Genomic DNA, 13248 nt, shown 5'->3' on the forward strand with positions numbered 1-13248 from the left:
CCGTCTTACAAAAATAAAGTGTTATTAAACTGCAAATTTATGTTAGCAAAATGAGTATTTTTTCTCATGAACAATATTGTTCAATGCACCTGAGTATGAACTAGATTTCATAATCCGAGATTATAAATTGCTTCTAACAAAAGGGAACGAGATGAGTTAAATGCAAATTTAGTTTCCTTGTATTAATTTGTAATCTGATGGGTCATTATTTATATTCAGGCATTAAATAACCACCACTAAGTTGAAACAAAAATAGAAATTGCAAAGAAAGTTAGCTGATTTTGTTAATCTTGTTGCAGTATCAATTAAATGCCCAGTCTTTTTTTTGAAACAGTGACAGTCAATATTTTAAATCTGTAATTGCTATGCTTGCATTCTGATGAACTTTATGAAAGGGGAAGCTGTTGGAGATGTTGTTGGAAGTCTTGAAATGCATAAAGATAGACAATTCCTCCGAGACTGACCAGGTGCATTTAAAAGTACAGAAAGAGGAGAGTTCAGTTCAAATAGAACCATCAAGTTTGTGAATCATACAACATAACAGTAGTTGACCTCATCAGCAAAAATGATGGGTTTTCATACATAGAGGATGGGAGGCTTGCAAAATGGTGCAAGAACAATAACCGAAGCCTTATCACGGACAAGACGAAGGAGATGATTCAGGGGGACGATGGTCGATCACATTCCATTACAATTCAATGGCTCCATCTTGGAGAGTTCCTTGTTGTGCATATAAAGGACGACCTATCATGGACCCACAACACCTTCCCATTAGTCAGGAAGACATAACTGCACCCACACATCTTAAGGTCGTTGAGAAGGGTAAGGGTACCAGCCCCCATCTTGACAATGTTTTACAAGAGTACAATTGAGTGTCTTATCTGGCTGCATTATTGAATGGTGTGGTAGCTGAAAAACATCAGATAAGAAGTCAATACAATTAAAACAGCTGAGAAGATCACTGGGGTCTGCCTTTCCTCTCTCAAAAACATTTGCTGAGATTGTTACTTAAATCAGGCTCAAATAATTATTCAAGACCCATAAATATTGCTCACAGAATTACAAAGTGTGAAGTGACACATTTTGCAACTTTGTCCATTTCACTTGACCCCCCCCCCCCCCACCAGCATATCTTGATTTTTTTTATTTTCAGTGATGTGCTTTGGCAAATTAAATCCAAGCAGGACATACATAGTAAATGGCAGAGCCCTTTGGAGTGTTGCTAAAAAGAGACTCTAGGATACATAGTTTCCTGAAAATGGTGAGGAAGATACAAGCAGCTTTCTTTAATTGGCCAAGATACTAAGCCCCAGAGTTCAGTTGCACAAAACATTGTTTAGGCCACATTTGAAGTATTGTGTGGAGTACTGGTTGTGATCAAGCTAGAGCAGATGCAGAAAAAGATCATCAAGAATGTTGAATGGATTGAAGGGCTTGTGTTAAAAGACTACAAGATAGGAGCAGAAATCGGTTATTCAGCTCATCGAGTATGCCTCACCATTTAATCATGAACTGATCTATTTTCCAACTCAGCTCCACTTCCCAGACTTTTCTCATAACATTTGGAGGCCTGGGTAATCAAGAACCTATCAATCTTAAATGCACCCAATGATCTGGACTCCACAACTGCCTTTGGCAACAGATTACACAGATTTACCATACTCTGTTCTAAGCAGACACCCTTCAATCTCTTGTCCTAGACTCTCCCACCATGGAAAACAACCTTTCTACATCTACTCTGACAACATCTTTCAACACTAGAGATGTTCCAATAAGATCCCCCTCCCCCATCCCATTCTCCTAAATTCCAACCAGTACAGGCTAAGAGCTGTCAAACGCTCCTCATCTGATAATCCTTTCATTCTCAGAATCATTCTTCTGAACCACCTTTGAAACCTCTCCGACATCAGCACATGCTTTCTTAAACGAGGAGCCCAAAACTACTCACAATACTACAAATGAGGACTCACCAGTGCTTTAAAGCCTCGAGAGATTGGAAAGGATGGATCAGTTTTCTTATAGAGAAGGAAACTGAGAGGGAACATTATAGAGATGTACAAATTTATGAGAGGCACAGATAGGGTAGATGTCCAATGACTGCTTCCCATAGTGTGGTGTCTAAAACTAAAGGATCTATGTTTAATGTGAGAGGGATGAGTTTAAATGGGTCCTGAGGAGTAACTTTTTTCACACAAGGACCAGTTAGTACCTAGAATGCACTGCTAGGGTGGTGGTATAGAGACATTTTGACAGACTCCACGAGTCCATGAGTAGGGCATAGAGGGATGTTGAATTTGTGCAGGCAAGTAGTACAGATAGGCATGATGGTCAGTATTGGTGCTGAAGGCCAAAGAGCCCTTTTCTCTGTTGCATAACTCTGACTCCAAATCTAAAATTATTCATAAGCTTCTTCAAAGATTGACTCCTTTCTGTTCAAAAATATAAGCAAGTTAAAAATACAAAATCTGCTTCTCTGATTACTTCATTACAATTTGTATCCCATTTTGATGGGATAGCAAACATTAAAATCACATTCAACACTCACTAGCCTACACAAGGCAATCTCCTGCCAGTTTAAAAAAAACATAAGTTGACACTTTAAATGCAATGCAGGATGCAAAGTTCTTTGCATGTAATCTTCAATGGATCAGATCTGATTTTTTTAAGTTTCAAATAATTATTGACCATCAGAAAGGATGCTTGGGTTTCCTGAAGGATCAACAAGACACTTATTCACCCTTCTATCAACATGAGTGCTGTAGATACTCCTTTAACTTATCTCTCTTAACCTTTTCGATCCTTATACCTTGTATCCAATATACTGCTGGCATTGGCATAGTGGTTAGTCCAACACTTTTACAGAAAGCGAATGCGTTCAGGACTGGGTTTTGAATCCCGCATTGTCTGTAAGGAGTTTGTACCTTCTCCCTGTGTCTGCATGAGTTTTTCCTGGGGCCTCCATTTTCCTCCCACCTTTTGAAATGTTTACTGCGCGGCACAGATTCTTAGGCCAAAATGGCCTGTTACCATGATGTATGTCCAAATTTAAAATTTAAATATCGTTCAGACATTGAAATGGTCACCACTTCTATTTCCTCTGGTAGAATCCATGTCCTTTGACTCTAGATTCCCCTCCTTTGGGAAAAAAAAAGGCTATGACTAGTGACTTTATCTATGTTGAGAAAATTTGTGACAACTGTGAAGTCTAAATCTACTCTGCCAATACATCATGGAAGCTCTATATATATTGATATAATTTTCCCTCTTCAAATCTGGATATTCTGACACCATTTATCACTATATTAACAGCAATTGTCCCCTTACTCATGTGGTTGTAAAATCTAGAAAGACTCTCTCAACAGATTATCCAATCTAGAATCTGAGAACAGATACCAAAACATTTACTTAAACTGTAATCTGCTTTTCTGAACAATATTTCAGAAGAGAATACATGCTAGAACATTGAATAACACAAAAGAGAAACAGGCCCTTGGCCTATGATGTCTGCACTGACCATTAAACTAAATCTCTGCTGCTTGAACATGATCCAGGAACCCTCCCAATGCCTCGAACAGTTCATTTAACAATTTTCTGCCTGATTACTATTTTGTTTAGATCTCTGCACCATAGGAAAGCAACAACTGCTGAAATGTTTGTACAAGATATTTATAGGTTTTAAAAAATAATGTTCTGGAGACGTATTTAAGCAAATTTAAAAAATATATTGATTTTCACTTTCACAAGCAGTTTTGCACTTCTCTGATACAAACCAATCTCTGCTGCAGCACCCTATATTTCCAATTTCAAGGAAATTTTTAACCTAGCTATAGTATTGTTATCTTCTTAGACAGCCTTTCAGAAACAAGGCTGATTTGCTTCCACTCCAGTTATCTGTGTTCTTAACTGGTTGATTTGGCCAATGTGAAATTTACAATAACATTCACAGGTGATGAGAAGGACCTTTATGGAGTATGTGAGTGGCCATTTGGGAGCAGGTATGCTCTATTTTTTGCTTACACTGATCTTAAGTGCATGCTTGATGAATGGACCATTCCATTTGGTCTTTCTATTTTGAATGGTAATGGATTGATACAACATGCTAACTTCATTGGGTCAAATTCCTGGATGTATGAGATTATGGCAATGCTGCAGAGGTTCAAGGATTTGTCTCTCCACAATCTGTTTATGAGATGTAGGGAAGGAGAATCAATGTAAGCCATACCATAAATGTCCACATCCTGAAAAATGAATGCAAGAATTACCAAAATGCATCCAATTTGACTTCCTTGCAATGTTTCACTTCCTCTGAAGAGCCTATTCTGTTGTCTAATTCAAAGTCTCTGCTCCCACTTTGTTTCAGACAGATTGTTTCTGTTAATCCTTTCTCTTCTCATTTCAGCATTGTTAACTCTGGAGTCTTTCTCTGTGTTTCTCATTTACCTACTACTTGTTTATATCTTCTGTAAACATGGGGTTGTGAGAGATGGGAAAATTGATCTAAAATTATGAACATGGAAGAAACTAAAGTTCATCAGTAAAATGGCTGTAACCAGTACAAACAGGATAAGCTTGGGGGTTAGGATGCAGGAAAGCAGAGTCAGCACGATTAACATAAGAATCTTCTAGTCTTTGTGACAAGACCATAGGACTAAGATAAGGAATGGTAAGGTACAATAGAATGTAGGAAGTTGAGGTAGTCTGGATCAGATAAGGGTCTCCTAGCCCTGGACAGAAGTACCAAGTCATACATTTCTAATTAGCTAACCATACACAGATTTATACATATGAAATTAGCCAACCCTAGATAGAATGAGTCAACTCTGCATATCAAGAGACTGTAGCCCAGAGAATCAGGAAGGTGTGAATAAGGACAATGACATGATGGGGCACCCACAGGATACCCCCTGGTCCTCCAAGTGTACTGAAACTGCACGTAGGCAGGAAGGATTACCTATGCCAAACCCATCCAGGGGGCAGAAGAATGTAAGGGGGAGGGCATTCTGATACTGAAATTGACTGTATAAAAGTTGGGTGAGCCCCAGTATGTGTGTGTATTCCCAGGGTAAGGGGAAGCACCCAACTTTGCATTGTTGTAGTAATAAATGTTCTTTGTTCTCAATTTTTGTCTCGAGCAATTTCTTTAAAGGTACTTTAATTTCTAACAAATGGGGGCTCGTCCGGGATCACACTCCCTCCACTGACAGAGTACCCCGACGACGAGAGTAGGTGCACCCCGGCTGATTCAGCTGGACTCACGGGCGACGGGTGGCTGGTCAGTGGAAGAAGCGAGTGATATCCGAGAAGAGGCATTGAGAACAAACGACGGAAGGACGTGCGCTAGAGCAGTACTACTAGAACTCGGTAAGAGTATTTTACTTGTTCCTAAGCATGGGAATAGCGGGCAGTAAAGATGAGAGTCCTGACACAGGACGTGACCACCAGATAGCTACGTACAGCCCGCTTGGGTTGATGTTATCTGAGTGGGGCACAGGAAAGACCCGTGGTAAAGACAAACTGACGATGGTCAGGTATTGTTGTAATGAATGGGTTAAATACCCGGTTAAAGGGAGCTCCGTGTACTGGCCAAAATTCGGATCCGAGGATGAATGGATGTGTAAAGCTTTGAACCTATGGCTCTATCAAAACCAGAAAGACAATGTTGAGAGCAGGGAATGTGCAGCCTGCTGGCTCAAGGGATCCATTGAACAGCTGGTTTTGAATGAGAAAGAATTCAGGGATAAGAGAGAGGAGGAACCTTTTGTCCCTGAATCACAGGGTTGGGATGTGTTACATTCCCTCCCTCCACCTTATGTTCCTCCTATGCCGGCTCCTATCTTTCCTTCCCCTCCTATAACCTACCCTTCTGCACCTTCCCCACCTCCCCCACCACTAGAGAAGAGAGAAGAGAGCAGGAGTGGTATGATAACTTGCTCACAAAGCACTCGATTACCACCTCTGTTGACAGGAGAGAGAGGTAACTTTAATTCAGAACAGCGTGAGACTCTTCAGGAAGAAAGGGCAGAACCCTTTGATTCATTTCCCAGGGAGCAGGAACCCAGACCTAATAAGCCAGAAACCAATTGGATGAGACCACTGCGGGAAGTTCCCATGGGAGAGGGTCTCGGTTTCGTAAATGTGCCCCTGACCAGTACTGAAGTGCGTAACTTTAAGAAAGAACTGACCTCCCTGATAGAAGATCCCCAGGGATGTGCCGAACAGTTAGACCAATTTTTGGGACCAAATATATATACAATATGGGGGTCTCGACATAGAATCCCCAGCAGGGGAACAATTGGTACTAACAGGTTTTGTTACCAACTCAGCCCCAGACATTAGGAGAAAATTACAAAAGACAGAAAATTGGCATGAGCAGGGAATAACCCAGCTTCTACAGATCACACAAAAAACATTTGTCCAGACATCTGAGGATAAGCAGAAAGCAAAGGCTAACATTTTGATGCAAGCAGTTAAAGTAATAGTAGATGAGTAACATGGAAAAGGCAGGGACTGTGTGCCAGCTCCTGAATGTTGGGAGAAGTGCAGGGAGTGGGAGAGTAGAGACCAGAGATAATTTCATAAATCACGACTTCCCACTTCAGTCACTGACCAATATTGATTAAAATTCATGCTAAAATTTAAATGTCATAAATGATCGTTTTTCAATACTGTAGAATTAGCGAATTTAACTACCAGTTAATTCCAATTTATGAAATAAATTGTATTTAAATGTGATTTTGCACAGGGAGTACCTGAGAGTTGAGTGATGTTATAACATTTGCAGGGAGAAATGTTTGCGCAAATAGGGTGAGTTCTACACGTCTTATTTTAAGTGTATGTAAGATAAAGAAAGGATCTGATGTGTAAAGTGGCTGGTTCAGCCAGTTGAAGCAGGAGTGTACATGTCCCTTTAAGTGCACTGTGGCACTTGAAATTGAGGCTTCAGGCTCTTGTCTTGCAGTTAGAGGTATTTCTTCTACACATTCAGCAGTCAAGGTCCGTGAGTTTAAAGATCACCCACCTCTGGAGAATAAAGATACCTCTGGGGATTCCTATGGGGATTCCTATAAGTTTAATCATTCATTTCTCTGGTGCATTTTCCTCCGGAGTGAAATTAATGCCTCAGCACAATTTCTCTGTATTGCCGCTGTTATTTAATTCATGATAACTTTCCCCCATTCATCAGGTTTATATTTAAATCCGGTAGTGCGGAAGTTACATTGTAAATGATCACGGAGGTAAACCCTGCGCAACTGGATTCAGCTTAATGGAGAAATAAACCTGCGAACTGGTCTATGGTGCTGTGTGAGTACTGCAATAGGTGGAATATGATTTAAATTGGTGGCATAGTTCAGAACAATTGGGTGCATAAGAATAATAATATCATTAATAACTCACAGATCTTGTACCGAATGCTATTCAGTACATCTTGACTTAAGGACTGGAGAAATTGGCATGTTAGAATGAGATTGGCATGGCACCAATATTTCTTGATTCAATAATGACTCCACAAGCTCCAGGATTCATGCAGCAGAACTTTTAAGTGGAATATAATAGAAACTAGCCTGTACTTAAATTATTGTGTGTGCAATCTTCATAAGAACATCTTTTAACTTTTTTTGGTGCCTGTTTTACAGACTGTTTTAAATAAGGCCAGCTCCTGTGAGCTGTGGCACAAGGCATTTTACTTAAGGCAGAACTAAAGGTTGAATATGTTTCAAGTTCTCTTGCAGGGGCTCTTGTGCTGCAATGTCTGTTATGTACTCACTCTAACAAATTGGAGGGTTGTGCCCCATACAGACAAGCAGCTCCAACTGCATTTTAATAAGGTCTAACATATTCAAAACCCATGCAAATATGGTTTGTGTTTCATTTTACAATTTTTACACTAACACAAAGGAAAGTCAGATTGTTATTCATTTTATTAAAATCTAGTGATTGGTTATATGTAAAAGCATGGCAAGAGGATCAACTAAAACCTGCCTGGGATGGTCCCTTCTGTGTACTTTTAATTACAGACACCGCAGTAAGAACAAGAGAGAAAGGCTGGACCCACATTCAAAGAATTAAACCAGCTTCTGAACCACAACATCACGACACACAGATTCAAACCCCAACCTGGCGTGCAGTTCCTCATCCATCAGACCTGAAACTTACACTGCGCCGTGACAAAGTGCCGTAATGTTACATTTTTTTTCATTTTTTTTAATGGTTTATTCAGTTATTGTTGTATTTTATTGCTGTTTTCAATGAGCTTTACATTTATTGTGGTTTATTCAGTTATTGTTGTATTTTATTGCTGTTTTCAATGAGCTTTACATTTTTTGTGGTTTATTCAGTTATTGTTGTATTTTATTGCTGTTTTCAATGAGCTTTACATTTTTTGTGGTTTATTCAGTTATTGTTGTATTTTATTGCTGTTTTCAATGAGCTTTACATTTTTTGTGGCTTATTCAGTTATTGTTGTATTTTATTGCTGCTTTCAATGGGTTTTACTTTCATTGTTGTTTACTCATTTTTTGGAATATTGTTCGTTAATGTTTTAAGTTCCCCTGGAATAGGGGCAGCAGAGGTTACAATTGTGCTCCTTTAGAATGTAGACAGGGCATAGATTTAATGTATAGTCATAGTGGGATATGGGTTAACAAGGGATTCCAATACAGACCAGGGGAACTGAACAGCTTTAGTGGAGTACATTTAATTTGTATCTTAGCCTACACAGGTATTAAAGACAGGAGTTTTGAAGCGATAGCACAAAGGACATGGTGGGACAAAGACAGACAGAATGGTAGTCAGGATTGTACATGTAACAGAGAGAGAGAGAGTTAATACATATGCTAATGTACACAGACAGGCTGCAACTCACAAGTTCAATGATACATATGCTAATGTTAGCAGACAAGCTGCAACACACAGTTAAATCACAAGAAACAATCCCCCCCCAGCTTGGTCTCTTTTCATCACCCCGTGAAGGGGAGCACCAGTTTCCAACAACGTGAGCTGCTTGACACTTTAATATCAGGCTCCAAACAGCCTTCGGAGATCGGTGGCCCTAGGGTTCGGGGCTGAAGAGGACATCAGATACTAGCCACAATTCAACGGAACCGCCTGACTACTGCTACTCGTTCGCTGCTGAAGGCAGCGTTTCTCACAGACTTCGTCAGGACAATGCTTACAAAAGTCGGGTGGTTAAAAGACACTGCTTCAATGTTTCAACGTGAATCTGCCCATGCCCATGTTCAGACGTGGCAACTTCGGACTGATGTGGGATGGACTAGACTCTTTACTGAGAACTGGAGCCTGATACTCACAACCCTAATAAGCAGCTGGACTCGCTACTCTGACCTTCATGGTGCTCCCCTACCTAAAGACTTTACACAGGTGTTACATTTCGGTTATTGACCAGCTGGGTAAAACTACACCTTACAATTGAAAGATCAGTATTACTGATCTAAAAGAAAAGTGAGGAAGGGGGGGGGGGGGGGGGATCAGTCACACTGACACTAGTAGCCAAAGATCAGTAACACTGATCATGGTGAAAGATCAGTATTACTGATCTAAAAGAAAAGTGAGGATTGTGAGAGATGGGAAAATTGACCTAAAATTATGAACATGGAAGAAACTAAAGTTCATCAGTAAAATGGCTGAAACCAGTTCAAACAGGATAAGTTTGGGGCTTAGGATGCAGGAAAGCAGAGTCAGCACGATTAACATAAGAATCTTCTATCCTTTGTGACAAGACCATAGGACTAAGATAAGGAATGGTAAGGTACAATAGAATGTAGGAAGTTGAGGTAGTCTGGATCAGATAAGGGTCTCCTAGCCCTGGACAGAAGTACCAAGTCATACATTTCTAATTAGCTAACCATACACAGATTTATACATATGAAATTAGCCAACCCTAGATAGAATGAGTCAACTCTGCATATCAAGAGACTGTAGCTCAGAGAATCAGGAAGGTGTGAATAAGGACAATGACATGATGGGGCACCCACAGGATACCCCCTGGTCCTCCAAGTGTACTGAAACTGCACGTAGGCAGGAAGGATTACCTATGCCAAACCCATCCAGGGGGCAGAAGAATGTAAGGGGGAGGGCATTCTGATACTGAAATTGACTGTATAAAAGTTGGGTGAGCCCCAGTATGTGTGTGTATTCCCAGGGTAAGGGGAAGCACCCAACTTTGCATTGTTGTAGTAATAAATGTTCTTTGTTCTCAATTTTTGTCTCGAGCAATTTCTTTAAAGGTACTTTAATTTCTAACAGGGTCAACTTCTTAACACCAAAAAGCAACTTCATTTCATTCCTGCAAAATCTCTGTTATCAAACTTCTCATCCAATGTCAACAATTTCTTCCATCTCGACCTTCAAATTCCAAAAGGTGTATTTTGTTTCAATAACATCCAAATACTCTGATTCACAATTTTTAATTTGCTCATTTCCCTCCATTACTTTGCTAATATCCATATAGATGATTTTTGATATAGAAAAACCTGTGAAGAGTGATGGGGAGTGGAAAACTGTTAGTGATTATATCTGATTGGTGGCAGTTAGTGTTATTTGTCAATACAATTTATTACATCATATAATCAATGAAATTGACAGGGTGTGACATTATTCATTCCAATACTGGACAAAAAATGCATCTGTGAATGTTTGCTGGGATCAAGCTTTCCAAAGTATTCTGACCAATGTCATCTCTTTCTCAGAAGATTAGTACTGGTTAGGCTCCAACCTGCACATACCTCAGCCAAAGGTCTCACTTTGATGTTTTGTTCCCACTGAAAACTTGAAAAACAGGTTTTCTCCTCCAGAGTCATCAAACAATGTTGAATACATTGTCAATAATTCCGTACTCACTGCTTCTATCAAGCTCTCTGTAGCTGCCTTCTATCTGTGGAAATATTTTCTTATCCATTGGTTGCCAAAGGGCAGCATTTCCCCATAACCTGTAGTTCAAATCTGCCAGCATTTCAAACTTGCCTTTGTCCATAATTGCAAAAATCCTTACAGTTAGCTTCACTTTAAGGTTAAGAGATTTTATGTCCATATTCTTGCATGATCACTGCCTAGCATAAATTCAATTAGTATTTATAAACAAATTTTGGTTTTCCTTCATATTTTAAGATTTGGGACATCAGAATACACACAATTGTCGTTTTATGATTCATGCTGCCTGCCACTTTAATTCTTCATGCCACTTTCCCCCTAATTCTGTTTCTCTGTGGGATCCTACACTGTCCCAAGAAAGCCCAATCCAAGTTTAATGCATTTTCTGACTATTCAGATTGCAGTTTTTGGTTCTCGATATTAAATCAATTTTCCGGTTGTATACGGACTCATTAGTTCTGCACGAGGTTATTCATCAATGATATCAGCTCATTTATTCTTTCTCCACAGACACTTCTTAGTGTGATGGGTACTTCATGCATTCTCTTTTTGTTTTCTGGCTCGGCAACTCCTCTGGTCTGCATCTCACAACTATAGCATGACCTTTCATTTCTTTTACCCCCCTTTGCTTTTAACTGCCTTCATTAATCTATTCACTAGAAAAATTCATAAACATTGGAAGAGGTCACGGTTTTACTATAATGATTCCAATCAGAAATTTTTCCCAAACATTTGTTTTTCACATCTCTACAACTTCAGTTTTTCCCCTCTTCTCATTCTGATAAAAGGCCTTTGAGCTGAAACTTTTGTTTTTTTTTCCTACCACAAATGCAGCAGCAACCCTCACCAGCGACATCACTTCCACCCCCGATGATGTCACTTCCACCTTCTTCTCCAGTGTTGGATCTAGTATATTTTGTTTCTATTCTATATTTCTATCAACTGCTATTGTTGATTTTCAATGATATCTTTGGCTTGGCTTCGCGGACAAAGATTTATGGAGGGGGTAAAAAGTCCACGTCAGCTGCAGGCTCGTTTGTGGCTGACAAGTCCGATGCGGGACAGGCAGACACGATTGCAGCGGTTGCAGGGGAAAATTGGTGGGTTGGGGTTGGGTGTTGGGTTTTTCCTCCTCTGCCTTTTGTCAGTGAGGTAGGCTCTGCGGTCTTCTTCAAAGGAGGTTGCTGCCCGCCAAACTGTGAGGCGCCAAGATGCACGGTTTGAGGCGATATCAGCCCACTGGCGGTGGTCAATGTGGCAGGCACCAAGAGATTTCTTTAGGCAGTCCTTGTACCTTTTCTTTGGTGCACCTCTGTCACGGTGGCCAGTGGAGAGCTCGCCATATAACACGATCTTGGGAAGGCGATGGTCCTCCATTCTGGAGACGTGACCCATCCAGCGCAGCTGGATCTTCAGCAGCGTGGACTCGATGCTGTCGACCTCTGCCATCTCGAGTACTTCGACGTTAGGGATGTAAGCGCTCCAATGGATGTTGAGGATGGAGCGGAGACAACGCTTGTGGAAGCGTTCTAGGAGCCGTAGGTGGTGCCGGTAGAGGACCCATGATTCGGAGCCGAACAGGAGTGTGGGTATGACAACGGCTCTGTATACGCTTATCTTTGTGAGGTTTTTCAGTTGGTTGTTTTTCCAGACTCTTTTGTGTAGTCTTCCAAAGGCGCTATTTGCCTTGGCGAGTCTGTTGTCTATCTCATTGTCGATCCTTGCATCTGATGAAATGGTGCAGCCGAGATAGGTAAACTGGTTGACCGTTTTGAGTTTTGTGTGCCCGATGGAGATGTGGGGGGGCTGGTAATCATGGTGGGGAGCTGGCTGATGGAGGACCTCAGTTTTCTTCAGGCTGACTTCCAGGCCAAACATTTTGGCAGTTTCCGCAAAGCAGGACGTCAAGCGCTGAAGAGCTGGCTCTGAATGGGCAACTAAAGCGGCATCGTCTGCAAAGAGTAGTTCACGGACAAGTTTCTCTTGTGTCTTGGTGTGAGCTTGCAGGCGCTTCAGATTGAAGAGACTGCCATCCGTGCGGTACCGGATGTAAACAGCGCCTTCATTGTTGGGGTCTTTCATGGCTTGGTTCAGCATCATGCTGAAGAAGATTGAAAAGAGGGTTGGTGCCAGAACACAGCCTTGCTTCACACCATTGTTAATGGAGAAGGGTTCAGAGAGCTCATTGCTGTATCTGACCCGACCTTGTTGGTTTTCGTGCAGTTGGATAATCATGTTGAGGAACTTTGGGGGACATCCGATGCGCTCTAGTATTTGCCAAAGCCCTTTCCTGCTCACGGTGTCGAAGGCTTTGGTGAGGTCAACAAAGGTGATGTAGAGTCCTTTGTTTTGTTCTCTGCA

The 13248-nt window shown here is 40.9% G+C and overlaps 1 protein-coding gene across 1 annotated transcript in view; it reads right to left on the minus strand.

Moving 5' to 3' along the window:
• vwde (von Willebrand factor D and EGF domains) overlaps positions 1-13248 on the minus strand; it is a 223544-nt gene that overhangs the window by 111927 nt on the left and 98369 nt on the right.

This window comes from Narcine bancroftii, chromosome 1 (genome assembly GCF_036971445.1).
Source record: "Narcine bancroftii isolate sNarBan1 chromosome 1, sNarBan1.hap1, whole genome shotgun sequence".
NCBI classification, from domain to species: domain Eukaryota; kingdom Metazoa; phylum Chordata; class Chondrichthyes; order Torpediniformes; family Narcinidae; genus Narcine; species Narcine bancroftii.